The sequence below is a fragment of the Leucopleurus acutus genome (genome assembly GCF_964270905.1).
Source record: "Leucopleurus acutus genome assembly, chromosome: 19".
In the NCBI taxonomy this organism is placed as follows: domain Eukaryota; kingdom Metazoa; phylum Chordata; class Mammalia; order Artiodactyla; family Delphinidae; genus Leucopleurus; species Leucopleurus acutus.
The window spans coordinates 45,540,414-45,553,339 of NC_139161.1; the positions used below are offsets into that span (position 1 = coordinate 45,540,414).

At 36.8% G+C, this 12,926-nt stretch overlaps 1 pseudogene across 1 annotated transcript; it reads left to right on the forward strand.

The window, feature by feature from the left end:
- Positions 1-3,949: 3,949 nt before the first annotated feature.
- On the forward strand, positions 3,950-4,665 carry LOC309976140 (small ribosomal subunit protein eS1-like; annotated as a pseudogene). Its single transcript has one exon. The product of its transcript is annotated as a small ribosomal subunit protein eS1-like (transcript).
- Positions 4,666-12,926: the final 8,261 nt, after the last annotated feature.

A 12,926-nucleotide genomic window follows, 5' to 3' on the forward strand; every position in this document is an offset into this window, starting at 1 on the left:
ATATAAGTGGAATCATACAATATTTGTCCTTTTGTGTCTGGCTTATTTCACTTAGCGTAATGTCTTCAAGGTTCATCCATGCTGTGGTATGTATCAATATCAGAATTTCCTTCCTTTTTAAGGCTGAATAATATTCCATTGTATGCATATGCCACATTTTGTTTTTCCATTCATTCAGCAATGGACATGTGGATTGCTTCCTCAGTGTATATTTTACAATTTTTAAAAGTGGCTTGAATTCCTACAGCAGGACAATGTTAAAGGAACAAGAAGCTTAAAAGAAAAAGTTTGTGCTTTGAAATCAATGAATATCAGCACAAAAGCATAATTAAAAGGTAAAAGTCTTTTTCCAAGAGCAAATGTCACTGAATTCAGACAACCATGTCCAGACTCGACTTGTTCTTTATAGTGAGGATTTGCGTTGCCTTGTGGAATTTTAAAGAAAGACCCCTTTGGGTGGTGGGGGAGTAAATTTACCCCATTTTGAGAGCTAAAACCCTAATAATAACACGTTGTGACAGATAAGTCCTTGCTGTTGAATAGTATTGCACCACTTTCCCATCTATTAAAGAAATAAAAGTGTTTATGGAATTTAGGATTATATTGATAGGGCTTTATATTCTTTTGCTGACTTGGGACGTTTGGTTGAAAATCAAGAATCCCTGAGTCATAACTTCTCTTTCTACATTTTCCACATTATAGTTGCAGGCAAACCAAAAGCACTCACTCCGAGTTTCTGACTTTTCAAACCTTGGCCTGCCTTAGTTTCTTCACACACAGTCATATGAAGTTTAGGAAACAGCCTTGCTCTCAGATGCTCTAGTTACTATGAATGTCGCTGTAGTAGTATGTAGTAGTATGGAGAAAGACTTGTGATATAATGTAGGAAAAAAATGCAGACTATCAAATTATATGTACAGTAAGATCATAATCTTATAAAAACATGAATCTTTATTTACTTATTTATTTTGGCCGCGCCGCGCGGCTTGTGGGAATAACTATGGAACGATAACAGTAGAATGTGTATCTTTTCTTCCTCCTGATTTTTCTCAAATAGTTTTATGTAAAACATATTTTGAGATTTGCCATGTATTTGAAAATAATAATGCCATAATACCAACCCCCCTTGAAAAGAGAATAATTGGGGGACTTCCCTGGTGGTCCAGTGGCTAAGGCTGTGCTCTCAATGCAGGGGCTCTGGGGTCGATCCCTGGTCAGGGAACTAGATTCCACATGCTACAACTAAGAGTTTGCATGCCGCAACTAAAGATCCCACGTGCTGCAACTAAGACCCAGCGCAGCCAAATAAATAATTAAATTAAAAAAAAAGAGGATAATTGGGTCTACTTATTTCAAGCATTTTTATATTTTAAATGAAGCCTGCATTAAGGAAAAAAACACAACAAGAAAATATAGCATAAGTCTGGAGAAATTATGGGTGCTATTTTTTTTCTTTTCTCTATTCTCCAAATGTTCTGTTATGTAGTTACTATTTTTCATAATAACATTATTTATTTTTTTATTTTTTGCGGTACGCGGGCCTCTCACTGTTGTAGACTCTCCCGTTGCGGAGCACAGGCTCCGGACGCGCAGGCTCAGCGGCCATGGCTCACGGGCCCAGCCGCTTCGCGGCATGTGGGTTCTTCCCCGACCAGGGCACCAACCCGTGTCCCCTGCATTGGCAGGCGGACTCTCAACCACTGCACCACCAGGGAAGCCCCATAATAACATTATTTTTTAAAATTAAAATAATAAAAAATTGAATCTGCACAATCCTTAAAACTCATTTTACACCATATTTTACCTACAGTCAATGTACAAAGTTGTAATGGAGAGACAGGAGGTTCCCATATAAGGTAGGCTAATGTTTTAACTATCACTGTAATCATAATACCTAATCTTTATGGAGCATTTATGATGTGTCAGGAACTGTACCAACTAGTTTATCTTTGTTTCATTTGAATTCTTTGAGATAGATATTAAGCCCATTCTACAGATGAGGAATTTGAGACCTGAAGAAGTTAAGAGACTTGCTTATAATTTAAAAGCCACCAAGTTTATGGTGGGGCCTGAAGTAGATTCCAGGTCAGCTGGATAGAAAGAATTTCTAACACTGTCAAAGTGTGATGTACATTTCTAAAATTTTAGTAAACCTCTAAAAAACATTCAAGCTGTATCCTAACCACCATGAAGGTGGTATCTGGTTACCAACAGAGGCATAAGTACTATGCAGCTAATGAAGGTTCAGGGCCATTCAATGCACAGGCCCCTCCAAGCCCTAGAGGGGCCCTAGAAATGGTCTCTTGAAAGAGATAGATATTTTTTCACTGTTTTGTAAAAAATTTTTTTAAGTAACATATTTTTGTAATTTTTCCTTAATGGGGGCCTCCCTGCAAAACCTGGATTCACCCCTGTTAATAGTCATTTTTAACAGTCATTTGGGAATCTGACTCAGAAGTGTTGTAACTTCAATAGGTCCTTTAAAAGGTTCTGGTCATTTTATAACACAGAAAAATGTTATGCTATAACTCAAGAGCAAAGAGCAAAATAAACTATATGTATACATTATGATTGCATATAAAATATGAATTAAAGGATTGTGAGGGAACTTGAAAATGAAAGCAATAAAATCTTTTTATTCATTTGTTCATTCGCAAATATTTATTAGGTACTTTTTATGTACCAGATCTTATGCTTTTTGTTATTTGGGATTTTTAAAAAATCTCTTTCTCTTATTGATAGAGTTTTAGAACTTGGGTGAATACATTTGCAACACTGTCTTAATTATCAGATGAAAGTCACTTTTCACACACCTGTACTCTTACACTTTGTCTACTTTGACAGCTTAAGAGATACAGAGATAGTTAATTCTCTGGACCTCAGTTTTCTCCTCTCTAAAATATGGAGAATGGGCAAAGTAGCCTCCAAATTTCTTTCTATTCTAACATTCCTTAATCACTATCACTGCTCTTTCTTTCCATATTACTCCTTTATTTCATTATAATAGACTCTACAGCAGCCGAAGTGTAACTGATAAAAATCTAGCTTTTCAACTGTAACAGTTGACTATAACTTTAGAAATTATAATCAGAAACAGAATTATGTAGTTTTATATAAATGGAAATTGGCTCCCTGATGATAGTTCCAGTTTCAAACGAGGCAAATCATTGGTAACATCCACAGTTTTATTTTGGCAGGGAAAGAATCTTATTCATGTATATTTCCTTTAGATCTTAATATTTTTGTCTTGAGACACTATCTTCAAAAAACTTTCAAAGGAATTGAATGGAGGTATGGGTAAATTAGGTTAGTCTTTTAATAACAAATATGATGTCTTTTCTAAATATGAAAGTTTTTTAAATGACATTTTTCCTTTATGAAAAGCATTATGGGAACAAGTTTGAGGGAGAAACTATAGCAGAGTGGTATGAGTATAAATTTTGTAGTCAGACAGAACTGGGATGGAATCTCTATTCTGAAACTGCTTAGCTTTGTGACCCTGTGTGAGCAAATTATTTAACCTCTCTAAGCCTTAGTTTACTTATCTGAAAAATAGAAGTAATATTAGTGCCTAACTCACAAGGTATAGTGAAAGTCAAATTAGATAATGTAAATAAAGTTGTTGGGTATATTGTTTATAACATTAGTAAGTGGTACTAGGTATTAAATATTAGTGATACTAAATTATTAAATATTAATACATAAAATTTCAGATATAATATTTCATTAAGGAAACTGAGTTTCAGAAAAATCAATTAGCAAGTTAACCAAGAATAGAATATTTTCCCAATTTTTAAAAAAATAAGCAAATAATATGTTTATGTATGACTGATTCACTTTGTTATAAAGCAGAAACTAACACACTATTGTAAAGCAATTATACCCCAATAAAGATGTTTAAAAAAAAAAAAAAAAAACAAATAGCCCTTTTGGCCCTCTGAGCAGCACCATGGCAGTGGGCAAGAACAAGTGCTTATGAAAAGTGGCAAAAAGTTTGCCAAGAAGAAAGTGGTTAATCCATTCTCTATGAAAGATTGGTATGATGTGAAAGTACCAGCTATGTTCAGTATATGAAACATTGGAAAAACACTAGTCAGGAAAACTCAAGGAATCAAAATTGCATCTTATGGCCTCAAGGGTCATGTTTTTAAAATGAGCCTTGCTCATCTGCAGAATAATGAAGGTGCATTTAGAAAATCCAAGCTAATTACTGAGGATGTTCAGGGCAAAAACTGCCTGACCAACTCCCATGGCATGGATTGTACCTGTGATAAACTGTGCTCCAGAATGGTCAAAAAATGGCAGGCCATGATCGAATCTCATGCTGATGTCAAGACTACCAATGGTTATTTGCTTCATCTAATTCTGTGTTGATTTTACTAAAAAACACAATAGTCAGAAATCCAGAAGATGTTGGGAATCATGACCCGAGAGGTGCAGACAAATAACTTAAAAAAAGTGGTCAATAAATTGATTCCAGACAGCACTGGGAAAGACATAGAAAAGGCTTTGCCAGTCTTTTTATCCTCTCTCTGATGTCTTTGTTAGACAAGTAAAAATCCTAAGAAGCAAAAATTTGAATTGGGTAAACTAATGGAGTTTCATGGTGAAGGTAGTAGTTTTGGAAAAGCTGCTGGGGATGAGTTGAATGCTAGAGTTGAATGAGCTTATGGATATGAGCCACCAATCCAAGAATCTGTTTATAATTCAGATATTTAATGGTGACAATAAAAAGTCTTATTTGTGATGTTTAAAAAAAATAGAATAGGCAACTGCTGTCAACTAAAATCAATAGTGCATTCAGTAGCAGTCCTCTCTGAGTAGCAGGTTCAAAGTTGACTTTCACTTTCTTCTTTTTTGCTTCTCTATTTTTTCATTGTACATTTAACATTTATACTTTTTGTTTAAAAAAAGTATTTTAAAAAAATGAATGAATTTAACATCTAACTCTCCTGTGAACATTAATCCAAAAAAAAAAAAAGACCAACAGAATCAGTATGCCATTTTGGATTCCTTTCTGAGTCTTCAGTAGACAAAATGAATTTATGTATGAATGAATCAATAAATATTTAGTTGTCAGTGTGTATAATACTCAGTTTGTTGGAGTCCATAGTTAGATGCATCTAGAAGTTAGATAAAATGTCACTCCCTGGGAATAAAACTAGTAAGACTCAACATAAACTGGATGAAATTAACCACTACTAGGGAATCTAGTCAGTGTGATTAGAATGCCTCAGAAGCTATTAAAATAAATAGTGTAACCATGGAAACTACTGTTATAGTTTTTATTCAATTTTATTTCCCTCCTTATTGTCTTTTAGTGTTTTTAAATTAGTATTTCAAAAGTTATATGATTGCTGTTGTGTTAGTTATTATTGCTGTGTAACAATTTACCCCAAACCTTACTGCTTAAAACAACAAACGTTTACTATCTCACAGCCTCTGAGGGTTAGGAATCCAGGTGCTGCATACCTGGGTGCCTCTGGCGAGCATCTGCTTCCAAGCTCACTCATGTGGTTGATGGTGGGACTCAGTTCCTGGTGAGATGTTGGAGTGAAGACCTCAGGTCCTCACTGGTCATTAGCCAGAGACCTGTCTATAGGGCGGCCCACAACATGGCAATTGTCTTTCCTCAGAGTGAGCAATAGAATAAGAGGGAGCTCTCAAGATGAAGCCACAGTCTTTTGTAACCTAATCTCAGAAGTGAAATCCCATCATTTCTGCTACATTCTATTCGTTAAAAGTGAATACACACCTACACACAAGGGGAGGGGAATCACAGGAGGGTATGAATACTATACTTTCATTAGAGGGATCATTGAAGGTTATCTCAGAGCCTGCCTACTGCAGGTATAAAACCATTTATTAAACTTCTGCTTGCTCATATGTCATCACCTAGCTACATTCTGAATATAATCCCATATTATATATGACTTGTTTATAAGGAGAGTACACTAATCAACACACATAAGTTCATCATCATTTATTAAATTAATAAATATTTTTAAACACTTGAATTTTGTCACTTGCCAGCCTTGTGAGTGTGGCTAGTGTGATTCAGTCTTCCTAACGCTGATAAGTATATGAACCTAAACTTGTGACCAGGCCCAGGATTGTAGTCTTGCCTTGAGAGGGCCCACCTGAACTACCACAAGGCCTCCTTATGCAATAGGAATGGCAATATAAAACACCTACATGGCTAGTCAGGTTAACTTAACTTGGGTTAAGTTACTTGGCTGTAAGCAAACTTGGATGTAAGAAACACTTCTCCTAACACAGCATCAAATTCTACAGTGACAGCTCTATTAAAACATACACCTATTTACCTCAAGAACTGGGTAACTTAATATCTCAGTCTAATATCTACTTTCAGCTTACAGAAAGATAATCTGATACACACTCTCAAAATCCTTAGTTACATCTTTTCACGTAAGTTAATATTTACTCTTTTACTGTATAAGGTAATAGTCACAGGTTCCAGTGTTTGGGATATGGATGTATCTTTTTGAGGGCCATCATTCAGCCCACGACAGGGCCGTTGTCTGCAAAGAATTTTTAAATAATAGTAAAATTGGCTAAATGTCAGTTCACTTTTTATTATCACCCTATGCAGGCAATTTTAAACAGAGTCAATGATAAAATACTCCCCATGGGGGCAGACCACTTCCAACACCTTCCCCCGCTCTCAGTGTGCCCATACTGAATATTCCAATATGAGCTATTCAGCCTGGCTTAACTTTTCACAGTCAGATTCTGCAAAAAACAATTTGGTGTTTCATCGATAGCCAGGCACATCCCCTAATCTTGGTATGACTGACCCCTCATCCTTCAGGAATCAAGTAAATGTCACTTACCCAAGGAAAATTTCCCTAAAGACCCTTTCTAAACCCAAAGTGCCATACCACCCCTCCCACTTATTTCCTGGATCTGTTTGTTTCTTTCATAGCACTTGCCACACTTTGCAGTTATTTTATTTGTAGGTTAATTTTTACCCATCTCCTTTGCTTGTTTGTAAGGTGCAAGTCTTGTGTATCTTGTTCTCTGAGTTATCCCCAGAACCTAGCACAGGGCCTGGCACATGGTAGATGTTCAAAACACGTGTATTTTCATTGCATTCTGAGCTTGTGTGCTACCAGTAAAGCACATTGGCTCAACATTGAACAAACTTGTCTTTCTTCATCTCATGTCCATCACCCAAAAAGAAATAGCCACTTGTTGTTTAGGACTGGTGACATAGAGAACCATTTATCTCCATAATTCAGAAACACCTTCAATTTCATGGATCTTGGTAGAATTGTTTCTCCTGATCCAAACTCCAACTCGGACATGACCATGAATGTTTTATCCTGAAAATTCACAGAGATATTGTAAGGCCTCTTCACAAAATAAAATATAAGTATGGCATTAACATTGTGAAGGGGGACCTATACATTTTGCCAGGCATCACACTAGAAATGACACGAGTCTAGTCTGTACCTTAAACTTAGCAAGTTCCAAAGATAAATCATCAATTTCCTCTCCTAACCATATGCTCCTCTTAATTTCCTTCAGCATTTCTTTTAGTGGCACAACTATTCACCTGGCTAGTTCTCCATGCTCAGTCTTCAGCTCTCCTTTCTTCTCCCTTTACTCTGTCTTCCTAGGAGATCTCACCCATCTCCAAGTCTAAAATATTATCCCAGGACTTCCCTGGTGGCGCAGTGGTTGAGAATCCACCTGCCAATGCAGGGGATATGAGTTCAATCCCTGGTCCGGGGGGATCCCACATGCCGCAGAGCAACTAAGCCCATGTGCCACAGCTGCTGAGCCTGCACGCCTAGAGCCCATGCTCCGCAACGGGAGAGGCCCCAGCTCACTGCAGCTGGAGAAGGCCGGCACACAGCAACAAAGACCCAACACAGCCAAAAATAAATAATTAGTAAATAAATAAATTTATAAAATAATAAATAAATAAATAAATAAAATATCATCCCTACAGTGTTATTTCTAATATATGTCCTCAGTCCTCTCCTCTGAGCTCCAGACTCTCAATTGCCTACTTGTTCTATCTTAGATACATCGCAGGCATTTCAGATTTATCATACCCAGAAGCAAAACTGGTTTTTCTTCTAACCTCTTTCTGTCTGATCTTCTCAGTCTGCAATGACACTACTATTCACCAGTGGCTTAATCCAGAAACCTGGGAGTCTTCTTGGACTCCCCTCTTTCTCTCATCCCCCACAATTATTTCATTCACAAGTCCTATCAGCTATACCCACAAATATATGCAAATTGTGATGACTTCTTTACATCTCCACTACCTCCTAGTCTAAGCTATTGGTCTCTACTTTCATGGCATTCCTCGCCAAACTCATTTCATGTCACCCTCTCCTCAACCATTGTGTTACAACCATTCACTGTATCTTTCAGTTCTCTGTACAAGTCAAGCCTTAGCACATTCTGTTTCTTCTGCTGTAATGCTTCTCCCCGGCTCTTTCCAAAGCATGTTGCTTCTCATTTTAAAACTTAATGTAAGTGTCACTTCAAAGACTCTTCTCCTCCCTGCCCTATGTAGTAAGTAGATCTCTCCACTTCTACTCTTTTTTTTAAAGATCGAAGTATAGTTAATTTACAATGTTGTGTTAGTTTCTGGTGTACAGAAAAAGTGATTCTTTTTCATATTCTTTTTCATTATGGTTTATTACAAGATATTGAATATAGTTCCCTGTGCTGTACAATAGGGCCTTGTTTATTTTATATACAGTAATTTGTATCTGCTAATCCTGAAGTCCTAATTTATCCCTTCCCCCCCTTCCCTCTTTGGTAACCATAAGTTTGTTTTCTAAGTCTCTGAGTCTGTTTCTGTTTTGTAAATAAGTTCATTTGTGTCACATTTTAGATTCCACATATAAGTGATGTCATAGGATATTTGTCTTTCTCTGTCTGACTCACTTCACTTAGTATGATAATCTCTAGGTCCATCCATGTTGCTGCAAATGGCATTATTTCCTTCTTTTTTATGACTAATATTCCATTGTATATATATGCTACATCTTCTTTATCCATTCATCTGTCGATGGACATTTAGGTTGCTTCTGTGTCTTGGCTATTGTAAATAGTGCTGCTATGAACACTGGGGTGCGTGTATCTTGTTGAATTAGAGTTTTCTCCAGATATATGCCCAGGAGTAGGATTGCAGCATCATATGGCAACTCTATTTTTAGTTTTTTAAGGAAACTCCATACTGTTTTCCAAAGTGGCTGCACCAATTTACATTCCATTTAGCAGTGTAGGAGGGTTCCCTTTTCTCCACACCCTCCCCAGCATTTATTTGTAGACTTCTTAATGATGGCCATTATAACTGGTGTGAAGTGTTACCTCATTGTAGGTTTGATTTGCATTTCTCTAATAATTAGTGATGTTGAGCATCTTTCCATGTGACTATTGGCCATCTGTATGTCTTCTTTGGAGAAATGTCTATTTAAGTCTTCTGCCCATTTGTTGATTGGGTTGTTTGTTTTTGTTTTTTTATTGAGTCACATGAGCTGTTTATATATTTTGGAAGTTAAGCCCTTGTCGGTCACATCATTTGCCAATATTTTCTTCCAGTCCATAGGTTGTCTTTTCATTTTGTTTATGGTTTCCTTTGCTCTGCAAAAGCTTATAAGTTTGATTAGGTCCCATTTGTTTATTTTAACTTTTATTTCTATTGCCTTGGGAGACTGGCCTAAGAAAACATTGGTACAGTTAATGTCAGAGAATGGTTTGTCTATGTTCTCTTCTAGGAGTTTTTTGTTTGTGTTTTTTTGAATAAATTTATTTATTTTTGGCTGCATTGGGTCTTCATTGCTGCGCTCAGGCTTTCTCTAGTTGCAGCAAGCGGGGGCTACTCTTCGTTGGGGTGTGCGGGGTTCTCATTGTGGTGGCTTCTCGTTGCGGAGCTCAGGCTCTAGGCACGCAGGCTTCAGTAGTGCAGCACGTGGACTCGGTAGTTGTGGCTCGTGGGCTCTGGAGTGCAGGCTCAGTAGTCGTGGCACACGGGCTTAGTTGCTCTGAGACATGTGGGATCTTCCCAGACCAGGGCTCGAACCCGTGTCGCCTGCACTGGCAGGCAGATTCTTAACCACTGCGCCACCAGGGAAGCCCTCTTCTAGGAGTTTTATGGTATCCTGTCTTATATGTAAGTCTTTAAGCCATTTTGAATTTATCTCTGTGTGTGGTGTGAGTCTGTGTTCTAATTTCATTGTTTTACATGCAGCTGTCCAGTTTTCCCAACACCACTTGCTGAAGAGACTGTCTTTTCTCCATTGTATATTCTTGTCTCCTTTGTCGAAGATTAATTGACTGTAGGTGTGTGGGTTTATTTCTGGGCTCTCTATTCTGTTCCATTGATCCATATGTTTGTTTTTGTGCCAATACCACACTGTTTGATTACTGTAGCTTTGTAGTATTGTCTGAAGTCTGGGAGGGTTATGCCTCCAGCTTTGTTCTTTTTCCTCAGGATTGCTTTGGCAATTGTGGGCCTTTTATGGTTCCATGTAAATTTTAGGATTATTTATTCTAGTTCTGTGAAAAATGTCATGGGTAGTTTGATAGGGATGCATTAAATCTATAGATTGCTTTGGGTAGTATGGCCATTTTAACATATTAATTCTTCCAATCCAAGAGCATAAAATGTCTTTCCATTTCTTTGAATCATCTTCAATCTTCTTTATCAACGTTTTATAATTCTCAGCATATAAGTCTTTCACCTCTTTGGTCAGGTTTATTCCTAAGGTTTTTGTGTGTGTGTTTTTTTAAATGCGATTTTAAAAGAGATTTTTTTTCTGATATTTCCTTCTTAGTATAAAGAAATGCAGCCAATTTGTGTATGTTAATCTTGTATCCTCCTACCTTGATGTATTTGCTTATCGGTTCTAGTAGTTTTTGTGTGGAGTCTTCAGGGTTTTCTATATGTAGTATCATGTCATCTGCATATAATGACAATTTTACCTCTTCTCTTTCAATTTGGATACCTTTTATTTCTTTTTCTTGTCTGATTGCTGTGGCTAGGACTTCTAATACTATGTTGAGTAGAAAAGATGAGAATGGGCATCCCTGTTCCAGATGTTAGTGGGAAAGCTTCCACCTTTCTGCTGTTGAGTATTATGTTGGCTGCAGGTTTGTCACAACATAGCTTTTATTATGTTGAGATATGTACCCTCTATACCCACTTTGGTAAGAGTTTTTATCATGAATGGATGTTGAATTTTATCAAATGCTTTTTCTGCATCTGTTGAGATGATCATGTGGTTTTTGTCTTTTCTTTTGTTGATGTGGTGTATCACATTGATTGATTTGCATATGTTGAACCATCCTTGTGATCCTGGGATGGATCCAACTTGATCGTGGTGTATGATCATTTTTATGTGTTGTTGGATTCGGTTTGCTAATATTTTTTAAACTTATTTTTTATTGAAGTATAGTTGATTTACGTTATGTTAATTTCTGCTGTACAGCAAAGTGACTCAGTTATACACATATATACGTTCTTTTTTATATTCTTTTCCATTGTGATTTATCCCAGGATATTAAATATAGTTTCCTGTGCTATACAGTAGGACCTTGTTGTTTTTCCATTCTATATGTAATAGTTTGCATTTACTAACTCCTAACTTCCAGTCCATCCCTCCCCAAAACCCCCTCTACCTTGGCGGTTTGCTAATATTTTGCTCAAAAGGGAAAAATTCTTATTCCTCCATTTCATGTCCATTACTGAAAAAAAAGTCACTTGTCTGAGACCAGTGATATAGAGAGCTATTTATCTCCACAGTGCTGAAACAGCTGCAGTGTCATGGATCTTAATATAGACAATATTTTTTCCCACGATTAGGGAAATTTAATATTGAATCTTATAGGAATTTCAAAAAGAAATTGAATCATAAAATACAGGAAAGATTAACGGTAGGAAGGGATAGAACCTGGAAAATTTGTCCCTGAGGCAGTAAAATATTTTCTTTAAGCTCTGAAATAACAATACAGATGTTTCTTTTTTGCATACTTCCAAGTCATCTCACAAAGATAGACAACATCGGCTGCCTATGCTGGCCAGAAGTACAAAAGTTGTTTATTAAGGCATGATTCACCCACCCAGAGGCCTTCATTTCCATGAAGAGGAGAAGCAAACTAATTTCAGATAAGCCGGGCATAGTAATTTGACCTAACAGGAAAATGGGTCCACAGTTAACACTCTCTTGCATCTTATACCACACGACAGTGTCCAAAGCAGTGTCGCTTCTTGGCTACACTTCAGAACTGCTTTGCATACCTGGGCTTCCCAACAACCAGACATCATTTGTTACGCCTCAAGCAGACAGTCTTTAGGCTAGCTTGAAAGTACTCAAAGCTATAATAGCATTCAAACAACAACAAAAAGTCCTCAGATTGCCTTAGTTTCTATCTTTGAACAGTTCAAAGAACTTCCACATTTATTTTTTTCTGGTTCTTTCCCTGTCATGGTATGACGTAAGAAGATCTGAGATTAGAGAACCTGAAGTTCAAATAGTTTGTTCAAAGCCACAATGAAATTACATATCACAGTCAGACTCCATTCTCCCAGCTCTCTCTAGACCATGTAGTTTCCCAAGGGGTTTGAGACCCTTTATGAAAAATTTCAAAACTACATATAATTATGAGTCTTGAGCATTTTTTCTAACCTTCTTAACATAGAGAAAAAAATATTACTTTGCCATTTTTAAATAAAAATGGCTTTGTGAGGACAGGCTTCTAAATTTCCTCATTCTAAATTCACATAGAAAAGACCAAAGGCATAAAAATAGAGGAAAAACCTTCCATATGCCAGAAACTTGGAGGGATGTCTTCTAGTTAAAATGTAAAAGGGCTCAATTAGGAGGAAGGGTCAGTTCAATATTCCACTTTTGTAAAATATATTATCACCCCAGTAGAAT